General features: G+C 37.4%; 1 non-coding gene and 1 pseudogene across 1 annotated transcript; one reads left to right on the top strand and one right to left on the bottom strand.

Annotated features, from left to right (window-relative positions):
• Positions 1 to 9237: 9237 nt before the first annotated feature.
• On the top strand, positions 9238 to 10851 carry LOC115665199 (toll/interleukin-1 receptor-like protein; annotated as a pseudogene).
• A 1847-nt stretch (positions 10852 to 12698) lies between these two features.
• LOC115665900 (small nucleolar RNA R71) lies at positions 12699 to 12805 on the bottom strand. The gene has a single exon (XR_004003808.1). It is a non-coding gene; the product is annotated as a small nucleolar RNA R71 (small nucleolar RNA).
• Between the last annotated feature and the right edge of the window lie 6183 nt (positions 12806 to 18988).

Here is an 18988-nt window from a genome sequence, read left to right as displayed (position 1 = left end):
AGTCGTAATATTGAATAAAAAGCAAAAAGTAATTAAAAATATTGTATTGCTTATGAAAGATCTCAAACTAATGACACCCAAACGCTATATTCCAACTCGTCGGCCCCTCTTCAATAATCTGATGCCTTTACGCTTTTAGTTTTATCTTTTCAAATTTACTTACACATAACTTCACATCCACCGTTTCCTTTTTACTTTTTACTTTTCTGGATTATTTTATTGAGACCATTTTGCTTAATTTGGTTTTTCTTAGTGACCAATTCAATCCTAAATTTTTTAATTTGGTCACTTTAGTCTTAAATCTTTGTTAATTTGCCAAGTTTGGCCAAAAATCACTATCGTGGCTGTCTAGTAAATGGCCATCTTACTTGGCACGGTCGTTGCTGACATTGACGATTTTTGCAATTTTTTAAAATTTTGCAAATTTTTTCCTTTTTCTTTTCTGTCCTTTTTTTTTTGCAATGTTTGCAATATTTTTGTGTTTTTTGCTATATTTACTAACATAATTTAATCATGCTAATTTACTTTTTAAATTCGATATGAAATTTTTATCCAAGTAACATTTACAAGTGAAGATTTTAAAGTGGGTTAAATGGGTGGTATGGATTTTCATAGGTTGGATTAGATATAGATGTATTTTAGTAATATGAGTTGGGTCAAGTACGAGTCACTAAATTTGAATTAGCTGGTCAAAAAAAGTTAAACGGGTCAATTTGGATCGGATCATCCTCGATCCGACACAAACCCAACACAACCCACTATTCGATGGCCCTACGCACGAGTAATACCAATTATCTGGGACTAGTTACAGAGGACCTTGTCCTTTCACACGCGATTCTTTAGCAAAGAGAGGGTGAGTATTGGGCATGAGTAATACCAATCATTCGGATGAATGAAGCACAGAACGGGAGCCTCAACAATCTTAAGGGACTTTAATGCAAGGTGGCAGGTGAGAGGTTGATACATTGCTATCGAAGAGATTAAAGAAGTACATCTCTTGTTGTGAATATAACTATCAAGAAAATGGTTTAGGGTATTTATAGTGAAAGATGAGAAATTGCCATTAAAGAGGATGGCGTGTTAAGATTGTCAGGTGTTGTATCGCCACGTGTCAAGAGGAAACAAGTTAGGGACAAGTGGCCCATGCCATAAGGACATAAGTTGATGTTAAGTCCAATAAGAAAATCTTAGGGTTTGACCTCCTTAACTTGCCCCGCTCAGAGTGTACTAACTCAAATCTCTCTAAACATCCCAAATAAATTGCGTTTAACTCTGCCACAAATTCAGAGTTGAGTCGCTCCCTTCTGTTGGAACAACAAACTGCCACTTTCTTTCTTTGATTTTTCCCCCCACTTCGCTCGTCTACAAAATTACATTTGGAATCATATCATATTTCGACCACCAATCATTATTCATGGGCAATGCCTTTCATTTAAAAAAAAGAGAAATTCTAAACTTTCCTGCTTAGCTAGACTTCACACATTATAGTAATGAAATCAAATTTGGATGTGTCAGAGCCACGCAAGGGCACACTGCTCTTTTCTTGTTAAAAAAAAATTGATACAATCATGGCAAACCCAAGATTTCGATTTCCTTCAAACACCAATGAGGCAAAATGTGAGATTTTGATAGAACCACTGCCAACTATTCTAAAAGTTTAAGCTATTAGATGAATGCGTGATTTAATATTTAATTACTCTAACAAATCTTAGCTCAACTTAACTCAAATTACCGACTTGGATTTGTTCACAAGAAATCCAAGGATGAGAATTTATAATCTTCCATAGCTTAAGTTCAATTTTTGTGGTAATTGTTGAACAAATTCCTCTTGCGCCTACAAATTAGAACATAGGTTAGCCCACAATCCAAAAACTTATTATCATCTATTACGAACGATGGATGGGGACATAGTTTAAAATCTGATTCGCTTGCACCACTATGATCATCCCCCTCGCTTTGTAAATTTTTTCTATGAATCTGATTTACCATGGATTATTGGATCATACACATTAGATAAGATGGGTTTCATACAAGATATATCCTTTTAACCATTGAGATTTAATGGATCAAACTTTTTTTTTAGTCAAAGATCGAATTTAGACATGTGGTATTATTATGGTTGAATTCTAGAAACTGACCGTTGCATTTGTGGTACAGTTATCTATTGAATATAATTATTGAGTGAACTTAGTGCATAAACAAAATTGACTTTGAACCGTCCAAAATAGTAGGCTCAACACGAATGTCTTCAACTTTTACGATTCAGATTTAGTTTATTACATACATTTTCATTTAATAATATCTACTTGTTAGACGCTAATAATTGCCTCAACACTGAACTTTTGGCAGTGGCATATGGCACTCTTAATGAGAGCTTAAAATTGTCCAAACTCCGAAGCCATATTGAAGCGACAGAATCCTTGCAGTAGGGAAATGCAAGTGCAGAAAGAGAGATTGAAAGGTGCTCCCTAAACACCTCATGATGATACTTTCAACCAATCTTTTCCATAAAAATTAGAGGAAATGTCAAAAGTTCATAGCACTTGATAGTGAATACTCACTGGGTGGTTGATCTCATGATGCTTTGAAAGCATCTAACATTTTCTTAAACAAACTATTGTGGGTGAGCTGTTGCTAGCTCATTTATTTAATAGATTGGTTAAAACAACATATTCATTTTTAGAGTATCAATATATGTCACTTTATGTAAGTTCAATTCATCTTCTTATCCATTAGTTTTTTCTGATTGAGAATGAAGAATTTAAATATAAATGAGAGTAGAAACTAGACCTGTTAAATGGATGGATCGGGTTGGGTTGGGTTTGGGTCAGGTCAAGAATGGTCCGACCCAAATTGAACCATTAACCTGTTTATGACCCATTTATGCCTAATGCAATTTTCTTGACTCATACCCAATTCAACACATACCCTACCCGACCCATATTACTAAAACACTTTTTGTCACGCCCCGGACCCTAACGGGCTCGCGACACCCCTACGATGGTCGTATCGAATGTGACGTCCCAGGACTCGTCACCGACCCAAAGGAAACACCCCACGTCATACGCAAGCAGAAGCGAAATTTTAAACAACCTAGACAATAAACGATGAAGAAGGGGTAGCACTTGCACAATTCAATAAAGGCATAACATAATCATGACAAGCTTACAAACAATATTCATTTACGCCATAACAACCCAGGCTACTAACGAATAAACCCCGTTCAACAAAAGGGGACGATGGTTGGATAGTCCACTACACTATACAAAAAGGGGGCATTCAAAAGATGGAATGAAGCATCAAATGCCCAAAGTCATTCCCGGTCTCTGAACCGCACATGACGACTATCCGTCACTCCAAACCTGAAAATGTTTAATAACGGGGATGAGATAAATCTCAATAAGCGAGACCCTAAACCCCACATAGGACAATGCGTACCCGGACATGGTTTCCATATGCAATCTAACATTCGACGTACTAGAATTCACACAAACATACTTACCTCGCCTCAATTCATACGTCAACTCGCATATTAGTCAATTCACATTAATGCAATAACATCTCATGTACATATCACAATCACTGAAAGCACCATATACACATACGTTCACCCAATTCAATCAAGTACATTACACGTGCGCATCCATCCAACTTTCGACGACCCGGATCAACACCCCACAGTCCTTTCCCGCCACTGCGTCAACACGCTCCAGTCCGGGCAACCCTCATATTAATCCGGCTTTGTCCCGCGTCAACACGCTCCAAGACCTTTCTCACGACCCGGGTCAACACCCCACAGGTCCTTTCTCACAACCCAGGTCAACATCCTACAGATTGACAGCCCTTCGATCGATCCGGGCTTGGTCAAGCAAACACACACGCCACTTAATTCAATCAATTTAATGTCATTAACATATTCAAACAACACTCTAATATGCTCAAACGCCAATCATTCAAATTAGCCCGTGCAAGCATCAAATCCACCACAACTTCCACAAAATGAGCCATAATAAATCAAGCGCACATGAGTCCCAATAGGCCATCGAACTCAGTCCCCAACTCAGCACGGCCAACACATATTCAAGCATCAAACCCATCCCATTGATCTCAATCGCCAATCAAACAAATCAATCCTCATGGGCACTAAAACAACCACCATTCTATCAATTTAAAGTCGCGAACGTGCACTCGCGACAACAACAAACGGCAGTAACAACCAGCCCTCAAACCGCGATTAACACACGCGCAGTGAACACCAAATCAGCCCACAAATCAAACAACATTCGATTGTAACAACTCTCACCATTCCAACACATTTTAACCCACCTTCCGCTCAATAAACCCACCAACCTCATCCCATCAAACAAACGATCAAGCCCACCATAATCATTCGCCAAATCAGCCACAAACGAACCATATTCCAGCCATGATCAGCCACCAAATCCGCCCTTAATCCGCAATAAATAACCCCTAAACAAGTCTAATAATACCCGAAGTCCTAGATCGAGTTTAGGGAGTCGCTTACCTTGGGCCTAAGCGAGAACGGCTAAGCGGGGAGGGCAGCAAGGTCGCCGAAACAGAGCAGCAGCGGCGTCGGCACAGCAGCAACCCGGCAGCGTTCGGCGGTTCACGGCGGCGACGGCAAGGCGGCGGCTTGTGCGGGCTGGCGTCTCGGCTAGACTGGCGGGGCAGCGACGGCGAGCTGCTGGGCAAGGGCGGCGACGGCGGATCGGTGGCTCCGGCAGACGCTCGGCGGCCCACGGCGGCGACGGTCGGAGCAGGGACAGAGAGAGAGAACAGAGGAAGGGGAGGGGAGTAGCTGGCCGGAACAGGGGAGCAGCGGCCATAGTAGCGCCGGCGGCAGCAGGGGCGGCGACCAGGCGGAAAGGGGGGAGTCGGGTGGTGGTGGTGAGTTGGTGAGGGCAGCGGCGGCCGGGATGACGGCACGCGGCGGTTGCTGGCGAGACGAAATAGGGGAGAGTCGGGGTGAACCGGGGAAGGAGAAGGGGGGCTGCGGCGGCAGTGAGGGCCAGCGGCGGTCGGTGACGGCACGGCGGTGCTGCAGGCGACTGGGCAGAGCAGGGCTGCCCGGTCGATGGCTAGGCAACGCCAAACAGTGGCGGCGAGCGAGTTGCTGCTCGTACGGAGGGGAGGGGAGTGGTGGCCAGCAGCAGCGGCGAGCGGCTCACCGGACGGCTGGGCAGCGAGCGCGACGGCGGGGGGGGGGGGACGCGCGGCGGTGGGCGAACGGTGCACGGTGGCTGGGCTGTGAGCGAGAGGCGAGCGTGCAGTTGAGGGGGAGAAGGACGATCGGGGCAAAAGAGAGATGGGGAGAGAGAACATGATGGGAGGGGGGAGAGAGAAGACGGTCAGAACAGAGGGGGGAGGGGACGTGAGTGAGCGGGCAAGGAGAGAAGGAGAGAGAGAGAGCGCACACAAAAGTCAACATCACCCAAGTGCAATCTAACGGCCACAAAACGATCTTGCGAGCTTGATCCAATAGCCACGAAAATCTCAATTTTCAAATTAAAGAAAAGGTCAAAAAAACATTAAATAAAATACACTAAGAAGGAGATCTACTGGTCAAAATCCGTATTCGGTCCAAATTTCACTTTTCGATAATTCCAGGCAATCTCGACTCTAGCCACCACAATATCGACACCGTCCAATTAAATTCGTCATAAACTCCGAAAAATCAGACACCAAAGTTCGAGCTCTAAATAACGATCAAATTCAATTGAATGCGATTCTAGCGAAATCTCAAATTTAAAATAACCCGAGAGTGATCAGTTCTGGGCGATATTTAATTATAAGCGCACTGACGAAATACACGTTTTATAAATCCCAAAAATGGGTCGAAATTCGGAATGTCACACTTTTATATTTAACTAAATCTAGGAAATCTATACCTAAACTGATATGAGAGCGCAGAGTAAGTGAGCGCGAGATTGAGTGAGCACGAAAAAGATAAGTTGAGTTTAAATAAATTGTAAACCCATTTATGACCTATTTAACACATATACTATACATATACCCATTTATGACCAATTTACTAATATATAGGTTAAGAAATGGGTTTATGACCCATTTTAGCAGGTCTAGTAAAAACTATAAATTGTCAACAATGTTGATCCAAATAATTCAATGTAGGACATTATGTGTGATTAACAATTTAATTATTCCATTTTCTATGAGTCCACATAACTTTTCTTATTTGTAATTTCAATCTCCGAAAGACTTGACTTACGTGATAAAGGAAATGTAAACTATTTATAGCCACATATAGGAACAACTCTAATGAGATTTTTTTTTTACCAATAGCGAAATTTCCTCATATCATATTTTTTAGTATGCACAAAGCCTAAAACTTCACCAGATTTGAACAAAAATTTGTTTGCTTGATAAAATAAAATATGGGAATCCATAATGCTTCTTTTCAGGAGACTGCAAATCACTCACAGAAAAGAAAATTCCTAAAACAAAGAATATGACATATTTAATACATAAGGAAGATGTTTAAATGATCTTTGAGAAATTTGACGTGACAGAAAATCTTCTATATTATAATAAGAAGAATTTAGTGTGATTTTAAGTTTTGATCTCTAATTTCCGTACTTTAATTTTTCAATGTATAATCTAGATAATTTTGAAATGATGCAATAAAGTATTTATTACAAAAATTAACACATAAATTTACCAATGTTATCCATCGTATATTTCTTATCAAAATAATTACTAAAATGATTTGCAAAGGAGTGCGGTGTTAATAATTTTCATTATGTTTTGACAATTAACCGAAATTAATCATTCGGTTCCTATGCATAACACTGATTTTGTAGCTAAAATGAAATGATGTTTGATGTACGTAGACCGAGTTTATGTAAGACCTTCACCGTTGGGAACAAAGTGGGTATAGGTAATGTCACATAGTCATGTGGCCCACATAGATAAAAGACGGATGAATAAACCAAAAGGTAGGGTTCTTTAATTAACACGAAAATCTAAAAACTTTGCCGGTAATAATGAAGATGTTAGTTTTTTTTCCTCCCAATTTGGTAGGCTAGCAGCTAAGCACCCATTTAGTTAGTGAAAATATAATGAGTTTTCACCTTTATTTCCCAAAATATGTTTAGTATATGTATCATACATCAAAATTAATACCGAAATCAAAGAAAATGGTTGGCCTTCCTATAAAGGACTAAGCCTTTAACGAAAGCCTTTAACGAAAGCCACCCATTTCATAGAAACTTAACTTCATATAACCCATTTGGTAAAACTTGTATTCACAAAACTTAGAAATATCCAAACCATTTTTGAAAGGAATTCACTTGTACTCTCAATTTACTAAAATTTACTTGGTAAATGTTATTTTAAGTAACCTCATATCACTCTCCACGTGCCCCCCATTACTCTTTTCGTTCTCGAGACATAGAATGGTCATAAAAGGGAAAAGCAAAATCACAGTTCAGCAAGTGGTAATAATCACTATTTTTATGACTAGAATGGCAGTAAAAGGGGAAAGCAAAATCATAGCTTAGCAAGTGGTAATCATCATTATTTTTATGACATCAAGTAACAAAAATGCAACTTCATAAATGTGTACAGACAATATGCATCGTGAAAGTCATACCAACGGATGTAATCAAAAACCTAAATAATAGGTTCATGGGCTTACAAGGTGTTTTCTATGTCTCCGAGGTAGCTATGATTAGTGAAAGAGGGTTAGACCTCTTTTAATGAATAAAACAACTAAAAACCAAATGACTCCGGTGTAATCTCTCCCCCGCTCTCTCTCGTCCATATTTATGCACCATGTGTTTCCAAAGTTCTGCTGCTATTAATAGATCTAATATTATTTCTTGCTGGTACACTAATTGTGCGTGTCATTATATATATTTTTAAGGGGTCATGTGGTAAATTATTATATAGCAAGTAAAAAAGAACTTCTCGGAGCTTAGGGATGAAATTTCGAGGAAGCCACCAAATTTGTTATCAGGCAAAAATTTCAAATAGGGGTCTCAAATATTATCGTTTTCTCAAAAGAGGATCCGGAGTGAATTTTGTCTCAAATAAAAATTTGAATCGGGCCATTTAGTCTCAAATAAGAGCCTGACTTGCCGGGGATGAACAATCCCAAAATCCTTACCCAAAAATTGGTGAGCCCCAATTTTGCTTTTCATCTCACGGAAACTTCTCTCTCATTCGCTACTCATACTTACACCACATCGTTGGCAGATGTCTTTTTGTTTGTCCGCTCGAGAGAACACAAAAAATGTTACGCTCCAATTCCGGTGTTCTTGATTTGGGCAATGCCTATCTTCAACATTGATGAAGAAGATGATGAATAGGGACACCATGGCTCGGATCAAGAAGAAGATGAATAGGGTAGAAGAGAGAAAAATAAATACCTTTGGACAAAATTATCCGAACGACTGCCGGAATTCGCACGGGAGATGCATATGTTCACCGGCCGATAAGTCAAACTCTTATTTGATATTAAATGATTATTTCGAATTTTTATTTGAGATAAAATTTATTTTGAAATTTTTTTATAAAGTCGGGCTCTTTTTATGTGTTAGCCTACGGCCTAGAGTTGTTTGTCGGTGGTTGCAATAATTGAGTCCACTAGGACCAAGCACTAATCTACACTATTCACTACTTTTGTCGGCCACAGAGAAGCTTGCGTCACTCTGACAGTCCGACTAACGCGGTGGTACGAGTTCTTCAATGAAAAAAAGTCCATGTGTTCACACCTGAAGATGTGCTGGTCCATCCATAAACATCGCCATTTACCAAAGTAGTACAAAAAGTCACGCGTCTTTTTTTTTTTTTTGGGTGTAAATGTAAGTAGTATGTATAAGATGACGTACAGAAGCTTAGGGGCATTCCCAAAGATTACAAATAGAACTAAGATTACAAAAAATGGAGTGGGGAGTCTCCATATAGTAGCCAAAGTTTCATTTGTTCGGGACGGTCTAAAAGATTTATAGTGCGAAGCTCGCCCTCTAACAAGTTTGCGAACTTTAGCCAAAATGATAAGGGCATCATTTGACTTTTGTTGGAAGCGTCTACGATTACGCTCCATCCAAATGCAAGATATGATCGCTAGGAAAGATACCTTCGAAGTCTCGCCGCAAGTCCTTACCTTTTGTAGCATTGATCATCCATTTAAGTTCATCATTCCATCCTTCTACGGAGCATCGAATTCCGTATTATAAGAATAATACAATAAGAAGATCAAGTGGTGAAAGAACTGCCTGGTAAAACACTCTACCAAATTTTAAGCTAGTACTCTTTGCTGATTGTTATACTCCATCGGCCAATGGCTTCTTCATCAAAATCCAAAGGGATTTACGACGTGTTCTTGAGTTTTAGAGGTAAGGATCTGCGCAACAACTTCATCAGTCATCTCTACAAAGCTTTAGATCAGAATGGAATATACACTTTTATTGATAGTGAGGAATTGAGGAGGGGAGATCAAATATCGCCGGTGCTTATGAAGGCCATCGAAGAATCATGCATCACAATCATCGTTTTCTCGAAAGATTACGCTTCCTCACAATGGTGCTTGGAAGAAGTGGCAATGATTATGAAGTGCAAGGAGCAAAATAACCTAACTGTTCTACCAGTTTTCTATAACGTGGACCCAAGAGAAGTGAGAAGGGGGAGAGAGAGTTATGGGAGAGCTTTGGATAAGCATGAGTCCAAGTTTGGAAAGGATTCAAAGGAAGTAAAGAGATGGAAGAAAGCCCTTTTCGACGCCGGTAGCTTGTCCGGGTGTAATTTGAACAATGGGTAAGTTGAGTGGAGTTCATAATTTGTGTAAGAAACTAATCTTTACAAGTAAATATAAAAGATTGTTTGCAAAAATAAATAAATCAATAAATCAACACACACATGATTTTAAGTCTAAAATGTTAAAACTTCATGGACCAATGGATTGCATTTAGCCCATTTCTTTGGAAGAAGTAAGAAAGTTCGCAACACCATGTACAGGATAATTAGTGTGTACAAGCCATGCAAGGCAATGACATCATGCTTCAGGTATTTAATCATTTTTTAATAGAAATTTTAACCATCGTTCAAAGTCCTAAATAGCTCTTTTGATTAAGCGTGTAGATAAATCACATATAATAGTCAAAAATAAAAATAAGTAAATTGTCATGTATAAATCAAAAGAACATGAATCACTGGATGACTAAAAAGTTGAAACCTAAAATTGTTTTGATTGGTGTGGAGTTCTTGGAGCTCTAATTCGACTTGGTGGGAATACATTTTGTTTTGGTAGTGATTATCTGAAAATGTGATGCACTGTTTTGTCATTGTTGGCTGGTGACCGCTCGTGATTTGCTTATTCAAATTGCTAAAACGATGCTACAACTTCTTTTTTCATTTTTGTCAGAGATGAGTCAGAGCATATACAAAGAATTGTGAAGGAGATCTTCGCTCGCCTAGACCAAACACCTTTGCATGTTGCTAAGCATCTGGTTGGGATAGATTGCCGAGTGGTTAAGCTGAAATCGATGTTAAAGCTTGAGTCTAATGATGATGCTATCATGGTGGGATTATGGGGACAAGGAGGCATAGGGAAGACAACTTTAGCAAGAGCTCTTTACAATGCTATTTTTAGACAATTTGAGGGTTCGTGTCTTTTGGCAAATGTTCGAGAAGCTTCAAAAGATTCCAAGGATTTAGTTCAATTGCAAGAAAAATTACTATATGAGATTTCATCACTACAAAAAAGATTAGTAGTGTCCAGTGTTGATAGAGGTATTAATCTAATACAACATAGACTTCGTCACAAGAAAGTTCTCCTCGTCCTTGATGATGTGGATGACTTGCGCCAATTAAATGCTTTAGCAGGAGAAGGCAAGTGGTTTGGTAATTGATAACTCTATAAAAATAGAGTTATTTTATCTACTCTAGGCAATAAATAATGCAATATTTGTTAGAATATATTTGGATTTCCTTTTATTTACTTAATTTTTCCTTGTTTATGCAGAATATTGAGATATGGAGAAAATAAGGAAAATATGGCAAAAAGAAGGAAAGGAATATGCAACCCAGAGAAGAGTTAGAAGGTGGATATCACATTGGAAATTCTGCGATTTATTCCCTAATTTTATACGAAAAAGAAGCAATTGCCTTGTGAGAGGAGTCTTGGATGTTATCATATAAATAGGATAACTTGGGAGAACATGGAGTTTTTTTTTTTAGATCGTTTTTGTTTTCGGTGTTCGAGAGTTTTTCAAGTATTTTGAAAAGAAGACAAAAGTGGTGACGAAATTCTTGTTCTTTGATTCAAGATGTTTGGTTTAATTGATATTTTCATTTTTTCTTCTATTATGTTCTAATTTTCTTTGTTAGAGCTACGATGTAGCCTAACCATGATGATATGAATTTCATGCTTTTTATGCTTTGCAAGTAATTTCATTCATGTGAGTTATATATTATTGTGCTTAATGCGTTTAGGTGATTGGCCACCACTTGAATGATCCGATGTGCATGTTTGAGACTGAGAAGTAATAGTATGCAATTGCTCCTTATAATATATATAACCATGAATTAAATGTGGATAGAAATATACCATGTTATTTGTGTAGCTTTCGGTGATAAGGTGGTCCAAAAGATTCATTGTAAACCGGGAATATTCACAGATTTTAATGCGCTTATGTTTATTTAAATTCACATAGAAATATAGTGAATTGATAAACTGAGTAGGTTTACTATACCTAGAGATAGGATAGTAAATAGACTAGGAAATTCCGCTATCACATGTTTGATATTGTTCTTGTATGCATAATGATCCAAAATTCATATCTAGTGGTTATGGTGAAATCGGATGCTTTAACATATTTTACCTGATTGATTATCTGCCTTTAGTATATAAAATTTCGTTTTTAAAAATTGTTAATTTTTATTTGTTCTCAATTATATTTCGATCAGTTAGATAAATTTTAGAATTAGTCCATTTTTAATATTTAATTGGTTTATTATCATCAATCTCTGTGGGACGATACTCTTCTCATTATTATATTACTTGTTCAACACGTTCGTTGACACGTGCAGAATTTTACGAATAAGTTTTTGGCACCGTTACCGGGGATTGTTTATTTAATACCAATTAATATTGATACCGGATAATTCTAAGTTTAATCTAGCTTTTATCTTCTTCTTTTTTTCAGAGTATACATTGGTGCATGACACGTAGCCAACAAAGAAAACTTACTGAGTTTGATCCAGAAATGGAACGCACATTTAAAAGGCGACTGAGAGAACAGAGAAATCACATTAAAAAGATGGAGGGAGTTGATGATGGTAGAAATCAACGTAGACTCTTGAAAGATTATGCTGCGCCAACAGTTGAGGGCACCACATCAAGTATCAGGAGACCTGCAATTCAAGCAAACAACTTTGAGATCAAGCCATCACTGATTCAGATGCTTCAACAATCAGTGCAATTTAGTGGGCTACCAAGCGATGATCCAAATGCTCACATCGATGCTTTTCTTGAAATCTGTGACACAATCAAATATAATGGAGTTTCAGATGATGCTATTAGATTGAGATTATTTCCATTCTCTCTTAGAGACAAAGCTAAAGGTTGGCTCTCTTCTCTTCCTGCAGGATTGATCACTACATGGAATGATATGGCCCAAAAATTTCTTGGTAAGTTCTTTCCACCTGCAAAATCTGCAAAAATGCGTAACGATATTACTAATTTTATGCAGATGGATAATGAATCATTGTATGAAGCATGGGAAAGATTCAAGGAGTTTCTTAGGAGATGCCCACATCATGGATTACTCGTATGGATGCAGGTACAAACTTTTTATAATGGGTGTAGTACAAATCTCCGTTCTATGATTGATGCAAATCAGGGGAACTCGAATAATAAAACACCGTAAGAAGCCTACAACTTATTAGAGGAGATGGCATCCAATAGTTATCAGTGGCCTACTGAGAGGATACCAGTGCGAAAAGCTAGTGGAGTTCGTGAGGTGGATGCTTTCACGGCAATTGCTGCGCAAATTGAAGCACTCAACAAAAAGATAGATAATATGAGTGTTTCATGCATGAAAATTTAGAATATGACATGCGATTTTTTGTAGTGGAGGACATGTTAGCACGTAATGTCGTAGGTAACACTTTTGCTCAATCTAATGAAAATGCTAACTTTGTTGGGAATTTTAATAGATCACAAAATAATCCCTACTCCAACACGTACAATTCAGGATGGCACAATCATCCAAATTTTTCATGGAATAATCAAAATGTGATGAGACTGCCACCGAGATTCAAATAACCAGAAGAGACAAAGTCCAGTCTAGAAGATATAGTCACAAAACTTGCCAACACTACTCAGGACTTCATCAAGAGCACAGATGTGAGATTTCAGAACCAAGAGGCTTCAATCAGAAATCTAGAGATGCAAGTGGGGTAGTTAGCAAACATGATGTCTGGGAGACAACAGGGTTCTTTGCCTAGCAACACAGAGAAAAATCCAATTGAGAATGTAAAAGCTATAACCCTAAGAAGTGGTAAACAAGTGGGTGAAGAAGATACCAAACAAGAGATTTCCAGAGACAAAGAAGAAGAGGTCAAGAAACAACCAAATGAGATAGGCAAGAGCAAACTTTTCTAGATAATCCCAAGCCATACGTGCCGCCGCCCATTCCCTCGACGACTCAAAGAAACAAAATAGATAAGCAATTTTCTAAATTTCTTGATGTTTTTAAAAAATTGCACATTAATATTCCTTTTGCATATGCTTTAGCGCAAATGCCTAGCTATGCAAAATTTTTGAAGGAGATTTTGGCAAACAAAAGAAAGCTAGAGGATTACAAAACTGTAAAGTTGAATGAGGAATGTTCGGCCATCCTACAAAATAAATTACCTCCGAAGTTAAAAGATCCGGGGAGTTTTATAATACCTTGCACTATTGGAGATTCTTACTTTGAAAAGGCATTGTGTGATTTAGGTGCAAGTATTAATTTGATGCCTTTCTCTATTTTCAGGAAATTAAGATTGGGTGAAGTAAAAGCAACTACAGTGTCGCTTCAACTGGCTGATCGATCAATTAAATATCCGAGAGATATTGTGGAAGATGTATTGGTAAAAGTTGACAAGTTTATTTTTCCTGCAGATTTCATAGTTCTTGACATGGAGGAAGATTTTGAGGTACCACTTATCTTAGGTCGTACTTTTCTAGCAACAGGAAGAGCTCTTATTGATGTACAACAGGGGAAGTTGATTCTTAGAGTTCAAGATGATCTTGTTTCTTTCAATGTTTTTAAAGCAATGAAATATCCCTCTGATGATAATTCTTGTTTTAGAGTTGAGACAGTTGACAAGTTGGTGAACAATATTTTTCAAGAAAATATTTTTAAAGATCCACTTGAAGCATGTTTGGTTCAACCAAAAGACAGAGAAATTGAGAATGAGGAGATATTGGAGTACGCAAATTTTATGGAGGCAAATCCAACATATTCAAGGCATAAGGCAACAAAATTTGAAGAGTCGGGACAACACACAACGAAGCTTAAGCCATCAATTGAAGAGCCTCCTATTCTTGAACTCAAACCCTTACCTTCTCATTTGAAATATGCTTATTTAGATGAAATTTCTTCTTTACCAGAAATTATATCTTCTTCTTTGACAGATTTGATGGAGGAGAAACTGCTCAGAGTGTTGAGAGAACATAAAGGTGCAATTGGATGGAAAATAGCTGACATCAAGGGAATTAGTCCTTCAATTTGCATCCACAAAATTTTGATGGAGGAACAACATAAACCCACTATCCAACCTCAGAGGCGTTTGAACCCGAAAATGCAAGAAGTGGTGAAAGCTGAAGGTATAATCAGATTCCTATTGCACCAGAAGATCAAGAAAAAACTACTTTCACTTGTCCCTATGGCTTTTAACATTTTAAAGGAGAAGTTAATATCAGCACCAATTATGGCAGCACCAGAATGGGATTTACCTTTTGAGCTAATGTGTGATGCTAGCGATTCTACAGTAGGAGCTGTTTTGGGACAAAGGAAGAATGGAATTTTTCAAACCATTTACTATGCCAGTCGAACCTTGTCAGGTGCACAATTGAATTATTCAACAACAGAAAAGGAACTTTTGGCAGTGATTTTTGCTTTTGATAAATTTCGTTCTTATTTAATTGGCTCAAAAGTTATAGTTTATTCTGACCACTTTGCTCTTAAGTATCTGCTTGAAAAGAAAGAATCAAAACCACGTTTAATCAGGTGGATTCTATTGCTGCAAGAATTTGTTTTGGAAATCAAAGATAAGAAGGGGACTGAAAATCTAGTTGCAGATCACTTGTCAAGAATTCCGAATTTAAAGGAAGAGGTAAGTCCAATTATGGAAGAGTTCCCTGATGAGAAATTTTTTTCCATCAAATCCACAAAAATTCCTTGGTACGTTGATTTTGTGAATTATTTGGTAAGTAATATTCTTCCTCCCGAATTGTCATATCAACGGAAGAAAAAATTCTTTTCTAATGTTAAAAATTATTTTTGGGAAGAACCTTTTCTTTTTTAAGGTATGTGCAGACCAGGTCATAAGGAGATGTGTTCCAGGACGAAGAAAAGGCAAATATTCCGCATCATTGTCATGACAGAGAGCAGGTGGTCATTTTGACCAAAACTGCAGCTAAGGTTTTACAATCTGGATTTTATTGGCCCACACTTTGTAAAGATGCTTACTCCTTTGTAGCTTCATGTGACCGGTGTCAGAGAACTGGAAATATTTCTAGAAAAAATGAGATGCCTTTAAACAACATTATTGTGTGTGAATTATTTGATGTTTGGGGTATTGATTTCATGGGACCCTTTACATCTTCTTATGGTAATTTATATATTTTAGTGGCTGTGGAGTATGTGTCTAAGTGTGTATAAGCTTTTAGCATTGCCAAAAAAATGATGCTAAGGCTGTTGTCAAATTCTTGAAGAAAAATATTTTTACGTGATTTGGCACTCCTAGGGCAATCATAAGTGATAGGGGGACACACTTTTGCAACAAACAGTTTGAAGCACTTTTAAGTAAGTATGGAGTCACACATAAGGTTGCAACCCCTTATCATCCTCAGACTAGTGGTCAAGTAGAGGTTTCAAATAGGGAAATCAAGAGAATTTTAGAAAAAACAATGAATGCCTCTAGGAAAGATTGGTCGATGAAACTTGATGATGCACTTTGGGCCTATAGGACAGCATTCAAAACCCCAATTGGGATGTCTCCTTTTAGGCTAGTGTTTGGGAAGGCTTGTCATCTATCGGTGGAAATAGAGCACAAAGCATATTGGGCATTGAAATTTCTGAATTTTGACATGCAGTCTGCAGTGAAAGAAGATTGTTGCAACTAAATGAATTGGAGGAATATCGCAATGAGGCCTATGAAAATGCTAAGATGTACAAGGATTGTACCAAAAGATGGCATGATAAACACATATTCAGAAGAGAGTTCGAAATTGGCCAAAAAGTTTTACTTTATAACTCTCGTCTTAAACTTTTTCCAGGAAAGTTACGTTCTCGATGGTCTGGTCCTTATACAGTCATACAGGTATTTCCATACGGAGCAGTTGAAGTTGCACATGACACCGAAGGCACATTTAAGGTGAACGGTCAACGTTTGAAGCCCTACTTCGAAGGTGGTTACAACAAGCAAAAGACCACTATTGAACTTCATCCTCGAGAATAGCGACATCTGAGATAGTTTGGCTTAAAACTATAAAGCAAGCGCTTCTTGGGAGGCAACCCAAGCATTTTTATTATGTTTCTTAATTAATTTTTACGTTCATTTTTTTTCAAAAAAAAAACATGATTAATATTTTTTTTATCCAGGTTAATTTTCTTTCTTGAAGGATCACCTTTTTGGAGTTTAGTCATCAAGACCATCCATGGACACATCCGGCCAAAGCAAGGGGAGTTTTCTTGTTCCTATTTTTCTTTTGTTTCTTTTGTATTTCACATTGAGGACAATGCTTCATTCAAGTTTGGAGGGAGACAAAATTTTTGCTCAAATTTTTTTTTTGCTAAATCTGAATTTGTTTTTTTTTTGTTGCATTCCTTGTGAATTTTTGCGATTCTTAGGAAAATTTAAATTTTGTTCAAACTTGCGAATGATATGTGAGTTAATTTTGATTCTGATGATGTCGATCCACTTACTGAGCACTAGAAGTCCTTAATTTTTGAGTAGTGTGTACATCTAGAGAACATTCATGTGAAGTATGTGCTTTTCTTAGATCTCATCCAAATCTTAGAATTTGTTTGATTTTCTCTTGAGGCGAAATCCTAGGCTACATCTAACTCGAGAAAATGATTTAGGCAATTTTGGATCGATTGAGCCTTTCAAGCCAACCCTATTTATTTATCCATAGTCACCCCGTTGAGCCTTAATTATTATCCAATCTTTTATTGGCCCCCACGTACTTTTTAGCTTACCTTTTGCCAAATTATATCATTGTCCCACGCCCCATGAACATGTTGATTTTTTTTAGGATAAAAGTTTATTGAGCATAATAGCAATTTGGGAGGAAGGGTGGAGCATGGAAATAATTTGATTGCTATGGTTGTTTGGGGTGTATCTTCTTCAAAAAAAAAAAAAAAAGAAGAAGAAAAAGAAAAAAAAAGAGAAAAAGAAAAAATTGCTTTTATGGTTCCCTATCCAACTTTCAATTGAGTGAGCCTTTTGGATACTCAATGGGTTGGGAATGTTCACGTTATATTAGGAGGGACTTAGGGAGGAACTCCACCATAAAGCAATGAAAAAAAAGAGAAAAAAAAAGAGGAAAAATGATGATCCGTAGTGGCAGAAAGATTATTTTGAAAATGTGAAATTGGGGATAATGGCATGTGCTCTAATTAGATCCTAGAAATCAATGTGTTCATGGGTGATTTGAGCTTAAATTTACCATTATCTCACCGTTAACCCAGCCTTACATTACAACCTAAGGAAAGTCCTATTGATTTTTGGTTGGATGATTAGCTTACATTAGTGGAGAGAGGAATGAAAAGCAAACCTATGAGATTTGGTTATAATTATACAGAGTTTTTGAGAGGTTGCATACCAATGTGAACTTATTTGGATTGCATATAATTCGAAAAGATGAGGACTCACACACACACTTGGATCACATAGTTAGAATCGGTTTTAACTTATGAATCTATTTCAATGTTTGGATGAAATTTGTGTTTTTCTTTGAATTGTGATTTCGAGCAATTATGGAAGGAAGTCATGGAGGGGGTTGTTAGCTTAAGTATGTCTTATATCTTGCTTTTGCTCGAGGACTAGCAAAATGTTAAGTTTGGGGGTTTGATAACTCTATAAAAATAGAGTTATTTTATCTACTCTAGGCAATAAATAATGCAATATTTGTTAGAATATATTTGGATTTCCTTTTATTTACTTAATTTTTCCTTGTTTATGCAGAATATTGAGATATGGAGAAAATAAGGAAAATATGGCGAAAAGAAGGAAAGGAATATGCAACCCGCAGAAGAGTTAGAAGGTGGATATCACATTGGGAATTCTGCGATTTATTCCCTAATTTTATACGAAAAAGAAGCAATTGCCTTATGAGAGGAGTCTTGGATGTTATCATATAAATAAGATAACTTGGGGGAATATGGAGTTTTTTTTTAGATCGTTTTTGTTTTCAGTGTTCTGAGAGTTTTTCAAGTATTTTGAAGAGAAGACAAAAGTGGTGATAGAATTCTTGTTCTTTCATTCAAGACGTTTGGTTTAATTTATATTTTCTTTTTTTCTTCTATTATGTTCTAACTTTCTTTGTTAGAGCTACGATGTAGCCTAACCATGATGATATGAATTTCATGCTTTTTATGCTTTGCAAGTAATTTCATTCATGTGAGTTATATATTATTGTGCTTAATGCGTTTAGGTGATTGGCTACCACTTGAATGATCCGATGTGCATGTTTGAGACTGAGAAGTAATAGTATGCAATTGCTCCTATAATA

Source organism: Syzygium oleosum, unplaced genomic scaffold (assembly GCF_021117445.2).
Source record: "Syzygium oleosum isolate NSW1041296 unplaced genomic scaffold, Sole_v2.1 Sole_v2.01, whole genome shotgun sequence".
NCBI lineage: Eukaryota > Viridiplantae > Streptophyta > Magnoliopsida > Myrtales > Myrtaceae > Syzygium > Syzygium oleosum.
The sequence above is the reverse complement of the archived record's forward strand: the minus strand, read 5'-3'. Positions and strand labels throughout refer to the sequence as shown.